Source organism: Canis aureus, chromosome 4 (assembly GCF_053574225.1).
Source record: "Canis aureus isolate CA01 chromosome 4, VMU_Caureus_v.1.0, whole genome shotgun sequence".
In the NCBI taxonomy this organism is placed as follows: domain Eukaryota; kingdom Metazoa; phylum Chordata; class Mammalia; order Carnivora; family Canidae; genus Canis; species Canis aureus.
In genome coordinates, this window is record NC_135614.1 from 39095422 (window position 1) to 39119277 (window position 23856).

The 23856-nt window shown below is 46.2% G+C and overlaps 1 protein-coding gene and 1 pseudogene across 4 annotated transcripts in view; one reads left to right on the forward strand and one right to left on the reverse strand.

Moving 5' to 3' along the window:
• Nucleotides 1–10561, reverse strand: part of CPLX2 (complexin 2) — an 84817-nt gene extending 74256 nt beyond the window's left edge. For all 3 annotated transcript variants that reach the window (XM_077895480.1, XM_077895478.1, XM_077895479.1), the window contains exon 1: nucleotides 10303–10561. The gene's annotated coding sequence lies outside the window, so the exon portion shown is untranslated. The remainder of the gene's footprint in view (nucleotides 1–10302) is intronic.
• LOC144312580 (small ribosomal subunit protein uS17-like) overlaps nucleotides 1–23856 on the forward strand; it is a 75983-nt pseudogene that overhangs the window by 40149 nt on the left and 11978 nt on the right. The window lies entirely within an intron of this gene.

Below are 23856 nucleotides of genomic sequence, written 5' to 3' on the forward strand. Positions count from 1 at the left end.
AAGGAGCACCTTGGAGCAAAAGGTGGCCTCCCTGGCCTCTGGCAGAGCCATCTGTGCTCCGGGTGGGGAGGCTGACCTGTAAGGAGGCCAGGAAAGAAAGGTGGTGCAATTATGTATTTAACGTCTACCTGCTGCTGAGTCCCCAACAGCTAGCACACTGCCTGACACAGAGTAGGTACTTCAACTTTTGTTCAGTGAATAAAGCCATTTGTTCAAAGGGGCAGGCAGAGTGTGTCAGGATGACTCAGGTCTAAGGGCTTGTGGGGATCCAGAGTGCTAAGGATTGGAATTATTATGACGTACACTTGAATGGGGCTTCACTGTTCTCCGAGCCCATTCACACGGCAGTTATTGTTCTCCGGTGCAGGTGAGGGGTACACTGAGACCACGTCAGGTGAGCATGCTGGGTTGGGTGCTCGTGGTATTGACATAAACAACAGGGCGACAGCAGCAGCACTTTCAGTGTCTCTGTGATGGGCCAAGCCCTTCACATCCACAAGCGTGAATGCTCCCATTTGCCTGGCAAGGCCAAGGTCACAATCCCCATCACACAGAGGAGGATACAGAGACTCAGAGAAGTCCTGATCTTGCACAGTTGGAACCTGGGTCTCACTCTAGGAGTGAGACGTAAAAAGCCCACAGTCTAACGGGGATACAAACAGGAAAGCAGAGAGTTAAAATACAGCGTGACATCCCCCTAAATGCACGTTTGTCAGAGGTGCCACACTGCCAGGAGGTATCAGGGGAGGGCTTCCCTGAGAAGGTGAGTCTTGAGCTGAGGCTCAGAGGACAGAGGAGCAGGAAGAGCTTTCCAGGTTAGAGGGAGCAGCATCTGCAAAGGTGTGGAGGAAGCATGGTCTCACTTGGAGGAATTTCGTTTGGCCAGATTCTTGGGGAGAAAGATGAGGGCGGAAGTTTTTGGGGCAGGTTATAAGGAGCTATATTGGGGCGTGGGCTTCACCCAGAGGATGATGGAGAGCCACTGCAGGGCTCAGCCTTGTGCTCTAGGGAGCTCCTTCCTGGGGCAGGGGCAGGAGTGGGGGGATGGGAGGATTGGTAGCAGGACTTGTGCTTGATGAGGTCTGGGCTAGAGGGAGAATCAGACTCTGCCTGGCTTGGGTGGTGCATGGAGATGGAGGGTCTGTGAAAATCAACTCTCCCATTGGCTGATCCGCCCTGTGGAATTGGAGGTCCTCCCCAACCCTCAAGAAGGTTGTGGCAGGTCCTAGTCTCTGTCCCAGGCCCAGCCCCAGCCCCAGCCAAGCCCTCCTCTGCCACTTGACTGCTCCCAAACTGTGTCCTAGCAACCTCACAGCCCTCACCTTGGCAACGAGGGCTTCTGCACTCTCTTCCAGATTGACCTGGAAAGGAAGGTGGGGCTGGAATGCCTCCGGTCCACTAGACCTGCTCAGGGAACCAGCCTGGGGCACCCCCACCGCACAGCCCGGGGTTCATGAGGCAGAGGCTGGCTAATCAGATGCAGGACATGGGTTTGGACTCAGGATAGGACTCTGGACTTGCAGCCTGGTGAGCTGGCTTCTGACCCCTGGGCTGCCACTCTGAGTGACCTTGGATGAGCCTCTTCCCCTCCCTGGGCCACAGGTTTTTCTTCTGTACAATAAGGAGATTGAACAACACCATCTCTAGAGTCTAATATTATCTTATTCCATTTCTGACCTTTCCCCATGGTTACTGGTTGGATGCTCTGTTGCTGGCACAGATTTTAGTGTCAGATTCTGGGGGTTTAAATCCTGGTTTGCAGGGCACCTGGGTGGCTCAGTAAGTTAAGCATCCAACTCTTGGTTTCAGCTCAGGTCATGATTTTAGGGTCATGAGATCAAGCCCTGAGTGGGTCTCTATGCTCCACCAGCCCTCTATTTCTCTCCCTCTGTCCCCTCTGCTCCTTGCCCACTGCTCCTGTTTTTTCTCTCTCTCTAAAATAAATTAATTTAAAAAAAAATCCTGGTTTACTTGGCCAAAGCACTCTACCTCTCTGAGCCTAGATTTTTTTCCCTCTGTAAAATGAATATATTTCATGGTATTGTGCCCAAGAGGTTATGAGAAGAGTCAATTGAAATGGTATAAATGAAAATATAAGTGGCAAGGAGCTATGCAAACGTGACCTATTTCATCACATGGGCTGTGCTCAGTAAGCATTTACTGAACCCCCTCCACCTCTCCCACAACCAGCAAGCATTTACTGAACACCTACTGTGTGCCAAGCATTGTGCTAAGGTTTTACTCATATTATGTGATTTCGTCTTCACCACAACCATGTAAGGTATTTGCTATTATTCCCATTTTCCAGATGAACAAGGGAAGGCTGATATGGTTCTGTATAGAAGGAGCTCAGCTTTAAAACTTGACCACTTAATATTTAATGAGGTGCTCACCTCAGATTTCTTCTCTCTTTTGCTCAAGTTTTTCCCCTTGCCCGAAGTCAGGATCTCCTTCAGGGTTTGGTGGGTGGGCAAAGGGGCAGTACTATCATTTGTTTATTGAGCATCTTCAAAGTCCAAGAATTGAGCAGCATCTCAGGCTTTTCCACGCATGCCAATCCCTGGTGGGAGAGGGGGGTTGGGTGGGTCTGAGATGCAGCTGAGATTCTGCTTTTCTAATGAGTTCCTAGGAGATGCTGATGCTGCTGGTCCAGGGACCACACTTCCAGCAGCCAGGTGCTGGAGGACTTCAAATATTATCTTATTGAATCCTGGGTGCTAGGTCTTTTTAGCTCTGGGGTTAGGGGTGGGGACACTGAGGCTTGAGAGGCAATGTACCTCACTCAGGATCCCATAGCATACAAGGGGTGATTTCGAACTTAGGTCTGCTTGGGAGTACGTGGTGCCAGGGATTGCATGCCAGGTGTTACCTCCTGGCTGTGAGGTCCCTGCTTGGGCTTCTGTCTCCACAGCCAAGGCAGAGGGTGGTCCCTGAGGCACCTACTGGGAATTGTTTCGTACTGTTTGTCATGAGCAGACCAGTTTTGGGTTCTGGCTTCCAGTGAGAACAGAGCCCTGGCCCAGGAAGTGTCCCTGTAGTTGAGTGAACATCTCAGAATCAGGATTAGATTCTGCGCATGTATGACTCACCCCATGTGTCTTACCCTCAACCTGGCCCTTTTGGAATCCTGTCCTTATTTGAAAATTTTATTTATGTTTATTTTTAAAAATATTATGTTTATTTATTTGAGAGAGAGACACACACAGAGACAGAGACAGAGGAGAGCAGGGAGAGGGGGAGAGGGAGAGCGAGAGGGAGAAGCAGACTCCCTGTTGAGTAGGGAGCCTGGACTCGATCTTGGGACTCCAAGATCATGACCTTGGAACCAAAGGCAGATGCTTCACCAATTGAGCCACCAAAGGCAGGTACCCCTTTCTTTGAAAATTGTAATGTTTCATTCATCATGGATTTTGGGGGCACTAATTTTGTTTTTAAAAAATATTGCACCAGATGTTATTCATTTTGATGACTGAGCTTTTTAACATACCTTTACATTTTGTGCCTGAGACAGGTGCCTCTCTCCCTTGCCTCATCCCAGTTCTGGCCAGCCCTATGCTTCTCCCGCCCCCTCCTGCCTCGTGGCATTAGGATGCTGCCTGCAAGGCGCTGCGGTGCCCACCCAGCAGCCAGCCAGCCGATGCATTTACTTCTCAGCAGGGGAATCCATCACTTTGCTTGCCTTTTGGCTGACCTGCTCTAGAGATGGAAGCAGGAACTGTGGGCCTGATGGGGGTCCGGGTGATCCCTCTGATGTGGCTTTGCTCCATCAGGCCCCTTACCAGTGAGAAGAGGAAGCGAAGTGACTTCACTGCAGTTTAGATTATGCCACCCCTCTGCTTCACCCAGTCTTTAAGGCCCTGCCTGCTCCAGCTCCTATTAACCTCTCTGCTCTTATCTCTACCACCCGCTCCCTCTCTTCCTCGGCTTCCTACCTCAGCACGGTCTGCCTCGACACTTGTCCCATGGCCAGCAGCTTCTCCCTGTCTAGATGTCAGCTTCATTGCCTGTTCCTTAAATCCCTACCTGTCTTACACCAACAGCCCCTGCCTCCTTGATACATCCTCTCCTATTTCCTTCCTAGCACCTTTATGATTTTGTGAAATAATTTTATTGCTTTTCTGTCTCCACTCTAGAATGTGAGCTCAGGGAAAGCATGGACCTTATCCTGTCTGTCTTATTCTTCATTGGCTTTTCAGCTCTCAGATAGTTATTGGCCAATCATGGGTGTTCAGTGAGTATTGAGGAATCAGTGAACCATACCCTGGGCTTCAGTTTCCAGCTCTGCGAAATGGGATTGCAACCTGAACCCAACACGGTCAGAATCAAAAGTAAAATGACCCAGTTTGGGGCCAGCAGTATTATCCCTCTTGTTTAGCTGATGAACTTGAAGCTCGGAGAAATATGGGACTTGTCCAAAGTCACTGGCCAGGAAATGAAGGGGCTGGGGCTCTCTCCAGTTTGGAGAAGTGCCTGGCCCCACACCCTGCCTAGAGCAGGAGTCCAGGAATGGGATAGCTAGATCTGAGTTCCTCTGAGTCTCTTGCCATCTGCTGCTTGAACTGCAAGACCCTCCTTTGCCTGCCAGGCTGTCACAGCTTCCTGACGATTCAGAGATGAGAATTCTAATGGCTGTTTTCTTGTGGAACACAAAGGCCTGCCTCTTGCAAATGTAGAGATACATTTTCTCCGCATTGGCAATCACTACACTGGATGTCTGGGGAAAGCTTTTCATCTGCCAGGCACTTCACCAAGATTAACTTCTGAACCTGTGCAGCAATGCTTGTTGCAGCTTGAGTGGGTGTCTGGGGCAGTGTGGGCAGCAGTATCTTCAGTCACAGGGGGAGTGGGGGTTTAGAGGGCATGAGGTCCCCAAGTCAATATCACTAGGAGTTTGGTCAGTTTTCCTGAGGGCAGTTTCTCCACTGTTGGAAATACACTGACCTTGAGGATTCAAGGTTTCTGATCTTCCTTGCATGATGTAGTCATTGGTTTAGCAAATCCTGAGAATTTCCTAGGCACCCTTCTGTTCCTAAGGATGCAATGGGGGAACAAAAGATATACTGCCCTAACCTTCCTACAATATTGAAGCAGTAGGGGACCAATGACAGTGCTCCACCCGTAACTGGCTGTGTGACTGTGGGTAGGTCCCTCTCCCTCTCCAGGCCTTTGGGTTTAAGCTTACTCTCCTCCCCTGGTTCCCCTGCTTCAAGGCCTCTGATGGCCCCTTGTTGCTCACAGAGAAGATGAGCATCTCTGGCTTGGTCTTCAAGGTCCCTCAGAATTGGGCTCTATCTACTTGACCTTTCCCAGCATAGGTTCCTGCTCTCCCACTTCCATTCACTCCATTTTTATTTACCAACACACATAACAGCACTGTCTAAGTGCTTGCCAGGCACTGTCTGAGGGCTTCACAAAATTTAATTTCCTTGATCCTCACAGAACTCCCTTGAAATAAATATTGTGATTCTTGTCATCCCCACTTTCAAGATGAGGACCCTGAGACACGGAGGAGTAAGCAACTTGTGTTAAGTCCATACAGCTATGAAATGGTGTGGCTGGGATTCGAACCCCGGCAGCCTGGCCGCCAGCTCATGCCCTCTGTCCTTGGTACCAGTCCTGCTCTCTCCTTTCCTAGCTGTGCTCCAACAGCCATTGTCCACTTCCACAAAGTCCTCCCTGATGCCTCCCAGGTTCAATGAGTTCTTAGCTCTGTGTTCCCACAATGCCTTGCACATCCCTCCCCAGGGCTCCCCAGCCCTTCCCCCAGGGCTCTGCTATTCTGGTTCCTCTGCTGGGTGCTGAGCACTTCAATGGTTGCTGAGCACCTCAATGGGTGAAGCTGTGTCTCACCCTCTCTGCTTGCTCTTTGCCTAGCCCAGCAGGTTCACATCATCCATTCTCCATGCAGTAACCAGAGGCATCTTTTTAAAGCAAAATCAGTTAATATCACTCTCCTGCTTAAAATCATCCAGTGACAATCCATTGCATTTAGAATAAAATCCCAAATCTTGACCCTGGCATAGAAGGCTCTGTGTGAGGGACTGGTCTCTGTCCCCTCTCCACCCTCATTTGCTGCCACTCTTCCCCTTGCTTCCTGCTCCAGCCACACTGGCCTTTTCTTGTCTGTCCCCAAAGAGACCAGGCTCACATTTAAGGCCTCTTCCAGAGCTATTTCCTTTGCTGGAGTGTTTGGCCCCACATCCTCACATGACTGACTTCTTGTTATTTGGGCTTGAGTTTCACGTAGCCATTTCAGACAGACCCTTCCTATCTATCTGTTTGCTTAAATGTTTTTTATTAATTTTTAAATTGTTATTAACAATTATGTCTACTGCAAGTCTGTAAGTCCCATGGGAACAGGCACGTGAGGTGTCTTGTTCATACCTAGAACCATGCCTGACCCAGAACAGCCACTCAATGAGTAAATGTTGGAAGAGGAATAAATGCTCGCTAAGGTCCCTTTGGAATCTTACCTATTGCAATTCGACTAGGCCCGGATAATATAATGTAATACAGCTTTCCCCTTCTATCTGAAAGTAGAGTGTTCTTATGAAACCTTTTGTAAACCGAAATGGTGTAAAGCAAAGAAGCAATCACCCTTTTGTAAAAGTGAAATCCTCTTCAAATTTCTTTTGGTAAAAAAAAAAAAAAAAAAAAATTTCTTTTGGTTAGCAAAGATGAGTACTAATGTAGGTTCCACAAAAGTGATATGACATAATGCAAACTTGTAGCTAGCAGGGAAAACATGGATAATCTTAATAAAATAAAATATAATTTAATAATATAATGTATGTAATATATCTGAATTGGTCTCACCTCAGGCTAAAAGCTGGGATAATTTCACAAACTGAAATTTACTATCTTTATCACCTTCCTACAGCTTGGCCTACAGTCATACTCCAGAAGTGAGACAATTTTATTGACCATTCTCTGCTGACTTCTCTTCACCAGAGATGCTTAGAACTCCTTATGTGTGCTTTAATTTGCCCACCTAAGACTCGGACTTGTGAGATACTGCCTTCCCCATTTGCAGGCAGGGACATCCCTGAAACGCAAAATGCTGACTTGTGAAGTGCCCAGAGCCCGATGGGAGCACACATACCTGTCACAGTCATCACATTTCATCAGTAACAGGAGAGACTTCATGCTCCAGAAAGGCACAAGAACTCTGAGTCGTGCCAGGACCTGGGCCAAACACTATTTGTACCTCAGAGTCTGTAGCTGAGAGAGATGTTGCAGCCCAATTCAGGGCAAATGGAAAAAGAGAGGCTTAATATTCATCATTCAAGCAGGATGGGCAAAACTGTACAGAAATGAGGTCTGGGTGTCTGACTGAAGAAATTTGTTGATGCGAACCAAGCGATGAGACAGGAGGAGATGCACATAGTGGCCAGAATATAGGTACCACTGTCATAGACATTCTTCAGAAGGATATGGAGGGGAAACATGTCAAGGTGTCTCAAAGACCAACTACCATACATTGCCATCCTCTGAGAACCAGGAAGGACATTTCTTATCCTACTTCCCCCTCTTCCTTCCAGCTCTTTGAGCTTGGGAAGGAAATGGCATCCCAAGCTTATGGCTTGAAAAACTCTAAGACCTAATCTTCCAGGCAGAATGGTGAACTGACAAGAACTCTCTTGATTATGAGTTCAAAGGTCTTGTCTCTGGTCTCAGCACTGTAGAACTTTGTGTAAATTCCTCTCTATTTCTGACTCTTCCTCATCTATAAAATGTGGCTGTTGGGTTTGATGATTTTCAAATCAGAGACTTCCATGACTTCAAGCTTTCTGTTCTCATAACATTATGGTTCAGATTAGTTTGAAAGGGAAGCTCTTACTTTTGTCTTTTTCTTTATGGGGCTCAATTTGTCTTTTGGTCAGCCGTGAAAATAGTTACTGGTCTCTAGCCACAGTGTAGATAGTGGAGATAAACAATTCTGGCTTGGTAAAATCTGTTGAGGCTGATGACCCTCCATTTTTTCTGAACTAGTTTCTCTAATGCACATGGCTCATCACCATAGGGTGGACCTCTCTCAAAACCTGCCGCTAAGCACAGGAACATTTAGAACAGATTGTGGAAGGAAAGTCATAGCTTGAGTTAGAGACTTCCAAGGTAGAACAACATTTGAATGGCAGGGTGTTGTTGTTGATGTTAAAATCTTTCTGCACTAAATGATATGATGTCTTGGGTTTGCTTCAAAATAAGCTCTGTGTGTATGTGTGTGTGTGTGAGTGTGATCAGAGTGGGTGTGGGTATAGATGAAACAAAATCGGCCAACTGTTGAAGCTTGATGATGGATACGTGGGGGTTTATTATACTATTCTTTCTATTTTTTAAAATACGGTTGAAATATTTCATCACAGAAGGCCCTTTGGGGACTGGCTACAGCTTTCCTCTCTACTCTCATTTCACAGTCCCCATCCCGAGGACTCTCCAGCACATTGGCATCACCCTGGTGGCTCTGATCTCACATCTCCTGGCCTTTACACACAGTTGCATCTGTTTGAGATACCTTTCCCCTTGTCTCCCCACAGCTCATCATTCCTGCCTCTGAGCTCCCATTGCCATGTGTACTCACCTTAATTATAGCACTTATCTCATCCTATTGCAACTGATTTCTTTTCTGCTTCCTCTGCTGGTCTATGCCCTCCCCAGGACACTTCTCTGTTTCCCCAGTGCACAGCCAGTGCATATAAGAGATCTTCAGCGCATGTTTACAGAGGGAATAATAGCAGAAACGGTAGCTCTTTTTTTTTTTTTTTTTTGAGTACTTTTTGTGTACCAGGCACTGCCCTAAGCTCGTTATATAGGCATTTCATTAAATCCTCACCACAGGTGGGTATCTTAACCTGTCCTTTCAGAAGGTCAGTCTCGTAAGGTTACCTGCTAGTAAGTGACAGATCTCAGATTTTGGACTCAGAATGGAAAAAGCTCGGCTCTTCTGTCTGCATCTGGGGTTTTAAAAACGCTTCTCCGTGAATGTTACACAACAGGCGGAGGATTTGGGGGAGCTTGAGCTTTAGGCCCATTTCTGCTACTAAGTAGCTGAGTGACCTTGGGCAACTCACCTCAGCCCTCTATGCCAGCTCTGATTCTCCTTGTCTCTGGTAGAGACTGCCAGTGATCGAGAGGGTCACGCGAGGCAAGGGCCCTCCGGGCTTGGGCTCGCACAGAAAAGGTTTCCTCTGACACTTGGTTTTCTGCCGCCCCAGTTTGGGAAGCTCCCCGTTTCTCATGCGCTTTCAACCTCTTTTCTTACTAACTGCAGCCTCCCGGGGCCAAGCCGCCATTCACGACCCGGTGCCGGGGTCCCTCCCTTCCCCCTCTTTCCTCTCGGGCATCGCTCCACTTCGGAGGTGGGGGCGGAACCCTGGGCAGGAAGGAGGGGAAGCAGGCGCTGCCCGGTTCCCGAGGCTTCCCCGCGGTTTCCCGGCCCCCTCCCCCCACGGAAACTCAGCCTCACACTTTCTAGGGATGTTCCGGGGACAGCCTGAGTCAGAGATCGCAGTTTGTCAGCCTCGGGCGTCTGCGTTGGGCTCTCCGAAGGGGTCGTGGTCCTGAGCTAGGGTGGAAGCGGGGGTCTGGAGGGCGGGGGCGGGGGGCGGGGGGGCAGCGCCTTGCTCCCTTCGAGCCTGGGCCCAGCCCGCCGCCCCGGAGTCCAGGACCCTTCCGTGCCCGCCTCCCCTCCCACCCTCGGTCCGACTTGCAGCTGGGACCCGCCATTGCACGGCCAGGCCTCGGCCAACTGCAGACCCCAGCCACAGCTCCCTTCCGCAGCTCGCCGCGGGCGCTGCCCCGGGGGAGGCTGACGTGCCCGATCGGTGAAACCACCCACCGCCGAGGGGCGCGAGAGGCCCCGGCCCCGGCTTTGTTCGCGGCTCGCCGGGGCGCAGGAGGCCGGCAGGAGCTGCCGCCGCCGCGGTGCTGGGGGAGCGGAGTGCGCGGGGACGAGGGGCCGTCCTCGGAGGCCGTGGCGCTGAGCCCGGACCCAGGAGCGGGGCGCGGGGCGCGGGGAGCGGCGGGGCAGGGCCGACCCGGCCGGAGGGCGCCGCCGGGCGCGGGAGCTGTCCCCGAGGTGGTGCTGCAGCCAGGAGCCCGCGGCGCCCCCGCCTCTCCCCGCCTCTCCCCGCAGGAGCCGGTGGCGGCTGGGAGCTGCCGGAGAAGGGCGGAGGGCCGGGGGAGGCCACCCGGGGGGAGCTCGGCGCGCGGGCCTACGGCTGGGGTCTCCCCGCGACCTGCTCCAGCTCCGGCGGAGGGGGCGGCGGCTCGGCGACCGAGAGCAGCGCGCGGGCTACGAACCTGTTGGAGGCTGCAGCTCCTCCGCGGCCGACCCGGGCGCCCGGGACCGAGGTTCCGGCGCGCGTCTTCTTCCCCGTCTCCGCACTCCTCCGCCGAGGCGCTGCCGCCCGCCCGAGCTAGCACATGTGCTCGCCGGGGGCGCCCAGCCCCTCCTCGGTCCGCCCCGAGTGTCCGCCGAGCCGCAGGGCGCAAAGCCGAGAGGCCTCCCCCAAGGGCAGACCCGCTCCCAGGGAGACCCAAGCTTCCTGAGATAGGAGGCGGGGGCTAGCGACGGGGACGAGAGAGGGCGCCAGCAGTGAAACCTACAGGGAGACGGGGGGGGGGGGGGGGGGGCTCCCGGGGGGGGCTCCCCATAGACTCCGTTCTGCCCTGAAGTTTGGGAACGTAGGGTCCTGCTACTTAGGGGACAGAGGGCAGCCTGCCTTGGACGTCTCCCCGCCCCCCTCCCCCATTTCCGCGACCGAGAGGCAAATGCAGGTCGCGTACTTGCTCTGTTGCAGCACCTCTAGTGAGTGCCTCTAACACCTCATTCCAGGCAATCATCTACCACGTCCTAGAGAGAGCTTTCCAAAGCTTCAGCATATACAGTGCATCATAAATAAAATGCAAACTCTCTGGTGTGGCACTGAAGGTCCTTCTCCAGCAAGATCCAGGGCCTCCTTTCCAGGTGTGCTCCCACCGGAACAGATAACCACTCATTCTGAACAGGTTCACCCCAGTGCCTTAGCATCTGCTGCTCCCTTTGACTGGAACATTCTTTCCCCTTACTGCTTACACTTTATTTGCAAGTTAAAGTGTCCTCATTCTCAGTGAGAACTTCCTGATCCCTAAGGTACAATCACTCCCTCCTTAAGCTCCCTTAGCCTTTATATCCCTCTAGGAGACTTCTTATCATTTTGTATTAAAATTACTTATGCATCTATATTCTCAGTTACCAGGCTCATAAAAACTGGTTCCATATTTTATTTTTCCTTTGTACCTCCATCTCCTGACACAATGACTGACACACAAGAGATGTTGAATTGTGTCTGCTGAACGTATGCACATAAGAGAAGCGGAGGTCGAAGTAACTTCCTTGCCCTTGATTGTTCATTTGATTTCTCTCAATTTCTCTCTCTCTCTCATTCTCTCTTTCTCTCCATCTCTCTTTTAATCACAGCCTGTAAAACCTCACATGGTACCATTCCTGTTTACCCCTCCTGCCTCATCACCACCAACTCTCTCCTGACCCAATAATTCCACCTATAGTAACCTCCATTTTGTACCACTTTACTTAAAAAAATTTGTTGTTGTTTCTCTGCTTGGAACCCTTTTAACCTTGATCTTCACATGGCTGAATCTTTCTTGTCTTTTGGATTTGGGCTCAACGGTCATCTACTCAAAAGACCTTTGGCCCCTCTAGATAATGTTCGCTCCCCCAATTATGCTATAACATTTTTGACTTCATTTTTCTTAGTAATTATTATTCTCTGAAATTTTATTTACAGATTTAGATTTGCTTATTTATCATTGGCTTTCCCTCAAGTGGAATTACAACTCTACTGGGACAAGGATCATGTCTATCTGGCTTGCTGCAGTTTTCTCAGTGGCTGAGAGGAACTTAGCTCACACCAGGGCATCCATAGCCCCTCTCTCCCTGGAAAGGCTGGAGCTACCGGGAAGGTCACGGTGGGATCTTCTATATGGTATAAATAGAATAAGCATGTTTGAGGAAAAAGGGTCATGCTGATATTCCATGGGACGAAAAAGAAAATGAATGGAGGGCCACAGATATGTGGCTCTGAAGTGACAGCCCCTTCTCACCCTGGATGGCATAACCATAATGACAACTCACCTCACAACACACAAAATACTTTCACAGCCATAATCTCATTTGGTATTCATAACAGCCTTGCTTGGTAAGCATCATTTGCCCCAACACTGAAAATCTCTGAGGCCCCAGGAGGCAGATGGACTTGACCAAGATCACTCAGCTTGCAAATGGTGATGCTATTCCCAGAACGGTGCTACGTGCAGGGCATCTAGAACTAAGGTATACCTCCTGCCTTCCAGGGCTTCACATCAGTAAGAAACACAGGCACATAAACAATGGATCATAATACAGTTTAATTCTCAAATCTGGAGATGGGTGGAGTGGGGAAGAAATGAATAGGCTCCCTAGATCAGAATAAAGAAAAATTCTTTCAATAACCATTACAATTTGTTCAGTACTTCCTAGGTGTCATGTACCGTACTAAGTGTTTTACATACTTTGTCTCAACTGATCATTCCTGCTTCTTTCTTTTTTTTTATTTATTTCTTTTTTATTTTTTTTTATTATTATTTTTTTCCTGCATAAGCAGGAATTCTCCAGCAAGCCCTGGATCTTGCTGGAGAATTCCCACATATGGAGTTAACAGAACCTTAAGGAGGCTAAGTAACCTGACCAAGGTCATGAGGCTGGTAAAGAGGTAAGCTTGGACTTAACCTGAGTTTGTTTGACTTGAGTCCTGAGTTCTTAGCCATTATGCACCCCCGATGAACTGAATCCCAATGACTGGTGAGCAGGGTTGGCTCAAGATTTGAAGATGATTCTTAAGTTATTCTGTTACATCTTAATCCCTACTGAGAAACACCCATATAGAGAGGATGCTTCAAAAGGAGAAGAGGGAGGGATGAACCTACCTGTGGGGAGGTTTTATGGGAGGTTGGGGTTACATCTTGAGGGAGTAGGTGGGAATTTCCAGGCAGACAGTAGGTGAAGAGTATTTCAGACAGAGGAATATTCAAGGGCCTTGGGGTGTGGAAATAAAGGGACTGTTCGTGTTTTGGTGTGGATGGAGTATAAGATTAATATAAGGGATAGGGACTGGGAAATGAGACTGGGATCCAGTTTGGAATTGGCTTATGCCTTTATCCTACAAGCAGCGGAGAGCCATGTGGGAAGGCAGGAACTCTGCTTTAACAACTGCCGTTATTACCTTGATCATCCTACAGTAACAACATTGGATCAGTCCTTTACAATCTGTAAAGTGCTTTCTTTCTAACAGAATTATCACTCTGGAGTGATGTGGATCTGAAGCTCCATGAAGGCATCATACCTGTGGGTTCATTGTTATTGTTCCCAGCACCTAGCAATGACCCTGGAACAATGTAAGTGCTCAGGAAGTATTAGTTGACAAGGAAGAAATTGGAGGAGTCTAGTTTGGAGGCTACTACAATGATTCAAATAAGAGAGAAGTGATGAGAAGCACCAATTAAACCAAGAGTGCAGAATTCTTTGACTACTAACTCAAGAAAGTAAACACCTGTGGCCTTCTACCTCAGAGCACCTTGGGGAAGCTGGAATATAGCCCTCCAAAAAGGTTGCTGAAATAATCACAACAATTTTCCTCTCTACCATACAGAAAAGCATATTGGCACCCAGGTGGCCAATACCCAGTCAAGCCAGGATTTCCTCTGTTGTACACACTTGATGTCTTTTGGCTCTTGGATTTTTGTCCCGATGATCTCTATTATGTGACAATAACATTATATGCCATCATTTGTTTCAGTGTTTTTAGGGGCAATCACCATGCTGATGAAATTCAGTCTTGGCTCAAGAACTAAAAATCCACCTTCTGTTTCTCTACCCCTCTGGGAAGTCCACACAGACCCTGATGTGGCTAACTTACAGACCGCTGCCTTGCATCAGGCTCCTTAACATATATTAACCCTATGAAGAGGGTATGACTCTTATCTGTACTTTACAGGTAAAGAAAAAAGAAGAGCCTTGCCCAAGGTTGCATGCTGACAGAGGCAGATTTAAATCTTGGCTGTTTGACTTGAGCCTGCAGGCTCCAACGTGATACCTGATCACCTCCTGGATAAAATCTTCCCATTCTGTTTCCTTCCAGACCTGTGTAAGCCTGGAGAAATAATTTCATCTCATCTCTGACAGCCTCAGTTTCTTTTTCTATAAAATGAGGATTAAAAGTAACTACCAAGGAAAGTTGCTGGGGGAAGTAGATGAAGTCACAAATGAAGGCATCTAGTTGGTGCCGGTTCCTTTCCTGGTCTTCCTCACCTGGACCAGTGGTTCCACATCTGCCCAAACACTTGGACCACAAACCCAGAGGTCGCTGTAGAATTCTTCCTTTCTCTCAGCATCCAATCCGTTAGCAGATCATTTAAGCTCTTCCACCAACATGCATTCCAACTTAATTTGCTTGTCTCCTCCACCCAATCCCTCTCCTCCACAGCATCATAATCTCCTTCCTGGACTACTATAAGTTTCTTTTTTTTTAAAATTTTTTTCTTTATTTATTTATGATAGAGAGAGAGAGAGAGAGAGAGGCAGAGACACAGGCAGAGGGAGAAGCAGACTCCCTGCACCGGGATCCCAATGTGGGATTCCATCCCGGGTCTCCAGGATCGCGCCCTGGGCCAAAGGCAGGTGCCAAACCACTGCTCCACTCAGGGATCCTACTATAAGTTTCTTAGAAGGTCTCTCTAGTTCCATTCTTGTTCCCCAAAGTGATTTTTAAAATAAGTATCTTATACGGAAAAGAACGCAAATCATGTAGACAGTTTAATTAATTATCACACCATGAGCACAACTGTGCAATCAGCATCCAGATAGTGAAATGGAACATTATAAGTCCCCATCATGGCACCCCGGTTGTTGGCCCCTTACTCCTCCTCAAAGGTAACTGCAGTTCTGACTTCTGACTCTACAGATGAATGCTATAGGCTTATGAAATCATACAGTGTGTATTCTTTTGTGTTTGGCTTCTTTTGCTTGATATCATGTTTATGAGATTCATTCATGTTTCCTGTGTCAGTGTCTTACTCCTCATTACCATGTAGTATTCCCCCATATGACTATATCTCAATTTATTGATGGATTTTTGGGTTGTTTCCAAATTTTATATAGCTCTTTTGATATATATATATATATATATATATATATATATATATATATATAGTTTTTTTATTGGATGTATTCCTGGGAGTGGAATAAACGGGTAAAATGTGCATATATTCAGCTTTATTAGACACTTTCAAACAGTTCTCCAAAGTGGGGAATACCAAGTTACACTCCCATAAACTGGATATGAGAGTTCTCCTTGCTCTCTTGCTCTACATCCTCACCAACACTTGGTATTGTCAATCTATTTTTACTTTTAGCCATTCTATGTATGGAGTGAGTATGTAATGATTTTAAATTTTTTTTTTAAATTTATTTATGATAGTCACAGAGAGAGAGAGAGAGGCAGAGACACAGGCAGAGGGAGAAGCAGGCTCCATGCACCGGGAGCCCGACGTGGGATTCGATCCCGGGTCCCCAGGATCGCGCCCTGGGCCAAAGGCAGGCGCCAAACCGCTGCGCCACCCAGGGATCCCATATGTAATGATTTTAATTTGAATTTACTTGATGGCCAATGAAGTACTTCTCAGCAGGTTTAATGACAATTTGGAGAACTTCTTTTTGAAGTGCCTGTTTATGTTTATTTTTTTATTTTTTAAATTTTTTTAAATTTTTAATTTGTATTTTTAAAAAGATTTTATTTATTTATTCAGAGAGAGAGAGAGGCAGAGACACAGGCAGAGAGAGAAGCAGGCTCCATGCAGGGAGCCTGACGTGGGATTCTGGGACTCGATCCCAGGTCTCCAGGATTACACCCCAGGCTATAGGTGGCACTAAACTGCTGCACCACCCAGGCTGCCCCCTGTTTATGTTTTTTTAATCAATTCTTTTATTGTGATATCTGTTACTTTCTTATTGAGTTGTAAGAGTTCTTTGTATCTCCTGGGTAGGAATCCCTTGAAACTATATATATATCCTGGGACTCTGGGATCATGCCCTGGGCTGAAGACAGGCGCTAAACCGCTGAGCCACCCAGGTGTCCCAAGATTAAATATTTTTTGATCATATGGCTACTCTATTGACACAGCACCATTTATTGAAAGAAAAACCATCCCCCCTGCACTGTTCTGCATGCTGTCTTTGTTATAAACCCTTTGTCCTTATTTGTTTGGGTCTAATGTGACTTTTAAAAGTATAAAACAGGGCAGCCCCAATGGCTCAGTGGTTTAGTGCCACCTTCAGTCCAGAGTGTGATCCTGGAGACCCGGGATCGAGTCCCACATCGGGCTCCCTGCATGGAGCCTGCTTCTCCCTCTGCCTGTGTCTCTGCCTCTCTCTCTCTCTCTGTCTCTCTCTCTCTCTCTGTGTCTCTCATGAATAAATAAATAAAATCTTTAAAAAAAAGTATAAAACAGCTCAAGTTATTAATCTGCCAGACTTCTAATGGCATCTTTCCTGTTGAACTCAAAGTAGAACTCAAACTTCCTTAAAGGTTTTGCCTTTAGGAAAAGGTCCCCACCTATCTATATGATGGTATTATTCCACCACTTAACCTGTTGCTTACTCCACACCAGTCATAGCATTTTTTTTCATTCCTTAAATATGTACCTCTCATTCTTAGCCAGAGGCCTCAGCTCTGTGCTTTCAGGCTTTCATACAAATTTGTTCTCACAGAAGGCTGGTCTGCCCACATTCCCTAAAATAGCCCCTTCTCTTCCGAAGTTACACTCTAGATGATTACCTTGCTTTATTTTTGATAAGACTTGCTCGTATTCAAAACATCTTATTTAATTTGTCATTCTCTGTTTCTCTCACAAGAATATAATCTCCATGAAAGCAAGTGCTATGTCGATTGTGTTTTTCTCTGAAACTGCGGGGCTGAGAAAAGAAAGCAAGTCAGGGAGAATGACACCTTCTCCACTCTGTTTTCTGTGTCATCTAGCTCTCGTGTCAGTGCCATGCACAGCATCTTAAAAGTCGTGGCATTCTGTGATGTGCTGAATGGGTAGGTAGACAATTCCAACATTACCAATTTCATGCCTGGCTTATTTTCCTGTTTTTATTGATATTCTTAACATCCCAGCTGTCATTATTTCAGCAAATCAACTCATATTAATTTTTTGAGGGGCAAAAGAAGGAAAGCTGGTATTTCTTGAACCTTTATGATAATCTCATTACATCCTTAGAACAGCCATTTGAAGGGAAATGTGATCACCCCCAGATTACAGATGAAGAAACAGGGACACGGAGAGGCAAGTATGGTATGTGCTCATCAAAAGAGTTCAGATTGCATAAAGATTATTCTAATGAAGCCAGTTCAAGCCTCAGTCAGAATAGTCTACAGAAATCATGGCATATGCAATTGAGGCATTTAGCAGAGGGTGGCTTTGAGGAAGAGAACTTGGGTTCTAGGCTTGATCTTACCTGTCACTAACTTTGTGACGTGGGACAAGCCGCGTGAGGCCAAATTTACTCGTCTGTAAAGTGAGAACAAAGTAGAATCTATATTTTAGGATTATTGACAGGATTAAATGGTCACATGCCAGTGAAGTGCTTGCACATTGCACATAAGAAGCTCGGCGAATGTTGGCTGCTAGTATCAGTGTTGTTGTTTTATATAGTAATTCAGTTTGCTCCTTCAAGATGTTGCTGAGGAGATGCACTAGGAGATAAGGTGCTTAGAGGGAACTAATGGAGAGCTTGCAGTTGCACGTAGAATCCTTCAAACCAGAGCTTTGGAGAGTGATCCTCTTCTGATGTGGAAGAACATTGTCAGCATGTCTCCAACCCTCGTAAAGAGAAGTCCAGAGAAGTGAGGCAACTGTCTAAGGTCTCAGAATGTAGATTCAAACCAAAACCCCCTTGACTCTTAAGATTTGGCACAATGCAAGTCATGAATGTGCTTGGTCGCTTTCCCTGGGTTCAGAAATCATACCTCCTCCCCTCTCCATTGTGTGGGCCCGCAAGGATAGAGAAAATCCACAGATAATCCCTAAACCTCATTTGAGGCTAATCATCACATCCATTTATCTCCCTACCAAGCTGCTTATCGCAGCGGTGGACAAGAGGTCCAGCTGATCAGGGTCAGTAGCTTCTCTGGGTGCTGCCTGATTGGGGGTAGAAAATGTTCTAACGATTGGGTGGGAAGCAGGGTCCTACAGAGCAAACAGCAGATGACCAGACACTGACTCTCTATCTAGAGGTGATATCCAGGGGCGGAGGACAATACCCATAGCTCTCTGGGGTACTGAGAAACAAGTACTTGGTGAGCATTTCTACAGTCTCAGAGGCCAGACAGGAAGGGCTCTCTGGGACTCAGTTTCCCTATCTGCAACAATGGAGATAAAGACATCTGTGTTGCAGTGGTACCATGAACACTCAGGCAGCAGGGTGTTCAAACGGGTTATTTGTATCTCAATGTCAGCTAAGGCCACAGAAGCCAGAAACAAAATATAGGTGCCAGGTACCCTTAGGTAAAGTGAGGCTGTTTTCTGAAACCCGTGAAGGACATACTTATCAATTTTGAAGTAAGCTTGACCAGCCCTGAGAGCATAAAAAGTTGACATTAAGGAGAGAGGGTTTCTTTGAAGTTACTGGTGTTCTGGATATCAACCCCAGCCTCCCACTGTCGTGGAGGAGGAGGAGGAACACCTTAAGAATGAGAAGGGCTCTGAGGACATTCCCCTGGAAAACCTCATCTGAGTCTTCTGACATTGGGAGGCACCTAGGCTGATGTCACCCATGCCTGGAAAACTCTAAAGGCAAAAGAATATGGCTGGTTGGTTGTGTTGATAGCATTCATTATTTCACAAATATTGATTGAACGAACACCTGCTACATGCCAAGAACAGTTCCAGATACTTAGAATTCATCAATGAACAAAACCAGATAAGATCCCTGAATTTGAGGTGCTTACCCCCTTTTGGAAAGGGAAACACACAATACAATATAAATGTGTAAGACATTTGTTGTGATAATTATTATGGAAACAGTTGAAACAGAGACGGGACTGGTAAGTGCTGGGGATGTTAATACTGTTTCTGAAGGGTCAGAGATAGACCTCACAATAAGGGGATGTTTAAGAGAAAGTTGAAGGAAGCTGAGTGAATGAGGGGAAAGTGGTGGTAGGGGAGGCCAGAGAAACAGGTAGGGGAGCTTGACTGCTATGGTGAGGACTTTGGGCTTTAGTAGATATCTAATAAACATTGGTTGAAGAGAGTCCAAGAGGAAAGGACTTGGAATCCAATATTGCTGGCTTGGATACAACTGGGGAATCTGCCCAATGGGAAACAATAGTGCTGTCACAGAGCCTTAGATCAGGCTGTGTCATCCCCTGGTCTCAAAGATGGTAGAATTCAGGATTTCCAGAACTATGAACATCATAAAATAGGCTGTCCTGGTGGGCCAATTTGTGTACGGAGTCAGGGATCAAGAACTGGGGCTCAGACCATGTTTTACCGTTTGGGGGCAGCTTTGAATGTGTTTTTCTAGAAGTCAGTGGCATTGTCATGAAGAAATATAGGATTTAGGAGTTTGAGTCATATCTCTGCTACTGACCAGTTAGTTATGTGTTCTTGGCCTGAATCTCAGTTTGCTTATCTGGACATCAGGGTTACTAGTATTTAGCTTTCAGAGAAAATGTGAGGCTCCAAGGAGGTAATGGATGGAAAGGAACTTGGCAAATTGTGAAAAGGTGTGCAGACACATATATTTTTTTAAAGATTTTCTTTATTTATTCATGAGACACAGAGAGACAGAGACACAGGCAGAGGGAGAAGCAGGCCCCATGCAAGGAGCCTGACATGGGACTCGATCCCGAGTCCCCAGGATCATGCCCTGGACTGAAGACTGCGCTAAACTGCTGAGCCACGCGGGCTGCCCCAGACACATATTGTTATTGCCATCTTGGGGGCAGTTAAGTACCTTAACATGCCTGCCATCATGGAAGGATGTGGGACTTGTGGTCTGGAGTTAATTTTCAGCCTTCCAACATCCATGTCTGCCTTCCTAAGAGTCGCTTGCATTTCTTATCCATGTGGCTTAGTTGGCATTAACTCCAACCCAACTATCTTAAACCAGACAGTGTCTCTCACCAGTCTGCCCACAGAGATTACATGAAGATCAGCCAATGACATAATCCAAGTCAACAAATTATTAGGGCCAATTAGACTCAATTATTTTATTTTTTTAAAGATTTTATTTATTTATTTGAGAGAGAGTGAGAGGGAGCATAAGCAGGGGGAGTGGCAGGCAGGAGAGAAGAAGCAGTCTCCCTGCAGAGCAGTGACCCCACTCAGGACTCGATCACAGGACCCTGGGATCATAACCTGAGCTGAAAGCAGACACCCAACTGACTAAGCCACCCAGGCGCCCCAATTCCTGGAATATTTTAAAGCAAGTCCCAAATATCTTCACATTTGACTTATTAATATGTCTTGACCAATAAAGACTTTTTCTTCCTTTTATTTTTTTTAAAGATTTTATTTATTCATGAGAGAGAGAGAGAGAGAGAAACAGAAAGAGAGAGGCAGAGACACAGGCAGAGGAAGAAGCAGGTTCCATGCAAGGAGTCCAACGTGGGACTCGATCCCGGGACTCCAGGATCATACCCTGGGCCAAAGGCAGGCACTAAACCACTGAACCACCCAGGGATCCCTTTTTCTTCCTTTTAAATATAACCATAATGCCATTATCACAACTGATTGAATAATAATAATTTTATAAAGTTTCTTTTTTTGACAATAGCAGACTGAAACATTGGCTAGGGATTCCAAATAAAACAGTGGTAGTTAGGAAGCCCACAAAGAAATGCTAATGTAGTGTTGGTTGTTCTTAGATGCTACCATTACAAATTATATTGTAAGAGTATTAATTCACATGAGGAAAAGTTCAAAGTGAGTGTGTATAGTCAACATTTTGTTAAGTATAAGCTATGTGTATATCTAAGACAAATGTCACATTGTATGTCAACTATACTTAAATTTAAAAAGCATAAATTATATATGACATTTTTTATGTATAAACATACATACATATAACCAATCTTTCTTTTTATTTTATTTATTATTTTTTAAAAGATCTATTTATTTATTCATGAGAGACACAGACTGAGAAAGAGAGAAGCAGAGACATAGGCAGAGGGAGAAGCAGGCTCCTTGCAGGGAGCCGGATGTGGGACTTGATTCCGGATCACGGGATCATGACCTGAGCCTAAGGCAAGCACCCAACCACTGAGCCACCCAGGCGTCCCAACCAATCTTTCTCTATATCTAGCGCATATAGGTATAAACATATAGATTCTTTTTAAAAGGTTTAAAAAACAGGGATCCCTGGTGGCTCAGTGGTTTAGTGCCTGCCTTTGGCTCAGGGTGTGATCCTGGAGTCCTGGGATTGAGTCCCACATCAGGCTTCCTGCGAGGATCCTGCTTCTCCCTCTGTCTGTGTGTCTCTGCCTCTCTCTCCCTCTCTCTCTCTCTGTCTCTCATGAATAAATAAATAAAATCTTTAAAAAAAAGGTTGAAAAAAATACTAATATACCAGGATTGTCTGAAATGTGGGACAAAGTTTATATTTTGCTTTTTATCCCTTTATGCTTTTCAGGGTATGTGTGCGTGTATGCTGGAGGCTGGGGTTGAGGGGCAGAGAGTGCTGGGGGAAGGATCATGGCCTCTCTGATAAGACTGAATTAAGATAATGACAGCAACTCATTTCTGAGACTTGTAATGAGCTGTTGGCGAGTGGCTTTCTGTAAGCTTTGGAGAAACTGACAATGTCCTGAGACCAAGAGAGGGGCCAGATTTAGAATGAGGAGAGGTAGGCAGAAAGGAGAGATGGAATGGAATTGAATTCTTGCTGGCATCAGTTGAGTGTCTGGGCCAAACCTTACCTGAAGTGAGGCCTGCCTCTGCCCTTTTCAGTTATGTGAGGTATCATATTCCTTTTATTGCTTAAACTGATTTGAGTTGGCTGTTCTGATACTTTCAACATAAGGAATTCTAACTGTCATATAGTGGCTTCTGAGCCCCAAAGTTTGGATGAAAAAAAGGTTGGATTTGAAATTTCCTGATGTGAAGTCCCCTCTACAAGCTTCCTGCCCCAAGACGCAGCCCCAAAGCAGTGTGAGGTTTGTCAATCTCAGTTTTCTCTGAGAATGGATGGTTAACTGCTGCTTCTTTCTCTTGGTGATAAATGAGGCCAGTCTGGCAGAAATGTCAGCATTATGAGCTGGTGTCAATGACTGAATAGAATCGGTCTGGGTTATTTCCTGGAAGAGGCTGATATAATCCAAGTATACATCTGGAATGAAGAGGAGAGCCGAGAACAGCAAAGAGAAGAGGCTGAAGATGAAAAGCAAGGAGATGGAGATGCTGGAAAGGCACAGTGGGAGGTAGGATGAGGTAGTTCAGGTGTGGTGGGGCTATGGAAAGAGGGAGTAGCCCTTGAGACCCTTTCTCAGTGGGTGCAAGTAGAGGCTTGGAATTTACTGTAGGAGGGGCAGGAAGGTTGGGGAACATTTCTTTCTTCTGGTGCTAAGGAAAAAGCAAAAGGATACCACATGGACATGTGATGGTCCAGATATACAGAAGAAAATCTTAGATTCCTAAGAATAATTGGGGATCAGAAAAAAAATCCCACTCAATATGAATCACTTCAAGGAGGGACTATGATTCTGTCATAAATGCAAGTTTATAGCTTTGATTTGGACTTTGTCAAGAATTTTGAAATAAAATTGATGATAACCTATATTTAACAAAACATAGATCATAATTGAAACTATGTACTGATTTTAAGGACAAACAGGACTTGAATGAAGTATTTAATTTTTTTAGGGTATATTTTTTTCCAGTAAATTTGGACAGCTCATTACAACATTTGTTATTTTTCATTTGACTTTTGCAGCACATTTATCAAGAGGCTTCTTTTGAACAAATTTTCATGGATTCAAAAATTTTCCCCAAGGGTGTCTCTTAATACTTTGATATCAAAACTATTCTCTCTTGAAGTGCCTTTGCATCCATTTACATGGTGTTCTAGTTACTTTTGCTACATAATAAGCCACTCCAAAACTTAAGCTGGTTCAATCAGAATTAATCTGTTAGAATTACACTAGGAATTCTGGAGACAAAGAGCTATTCTCCCCTGCTGGCTATGAAGGTGGAAACATATAGCCAGGGAGCTACTTGAATCTATCTTGGGAACACTAGGGAAACAGCCTTGGGATGAGATCAACATTGAGAAGACAAAGTTAACAGGGGGAAGAAACCAGATCCTTGGAGATGTTACTGAGCTGCTAGATCTAGCTTTGTCTGAAGCCTGAACTATTTCTGGATTTTTTTTTTTTCTGTTCCCATCAGCCAATACATTTCTTTTGTTCTGAAAAGTCAATTTGAGTGAGGTTCTCTGTTATTTGCAACCAAAAGTTTGCTGATAATACTCATCCAATACAGATAGGAACTTAGGATATAGGGCCAAGGATAAATTCCAGACATGAAAACAGGTCCTAATGTCAGGGGCAGAAGTGTGGTACTCTGTGTGATGGGCTTTATAGAATGGATCTGGAGTTCTTTCAGACTTCCTGATTTTGTCCAGAATCAGAGAAGAACTGGGTTCAAAGAGTAATGGTCAGGGGCCTTGGCTATAAAGGATGAGGAGTGTAAAGGCTGGGGTCTGATGCTGGGTGACAGCAGAGACAATGCCTGAGGCAGGTCGATCTCAGGATGCAGAGA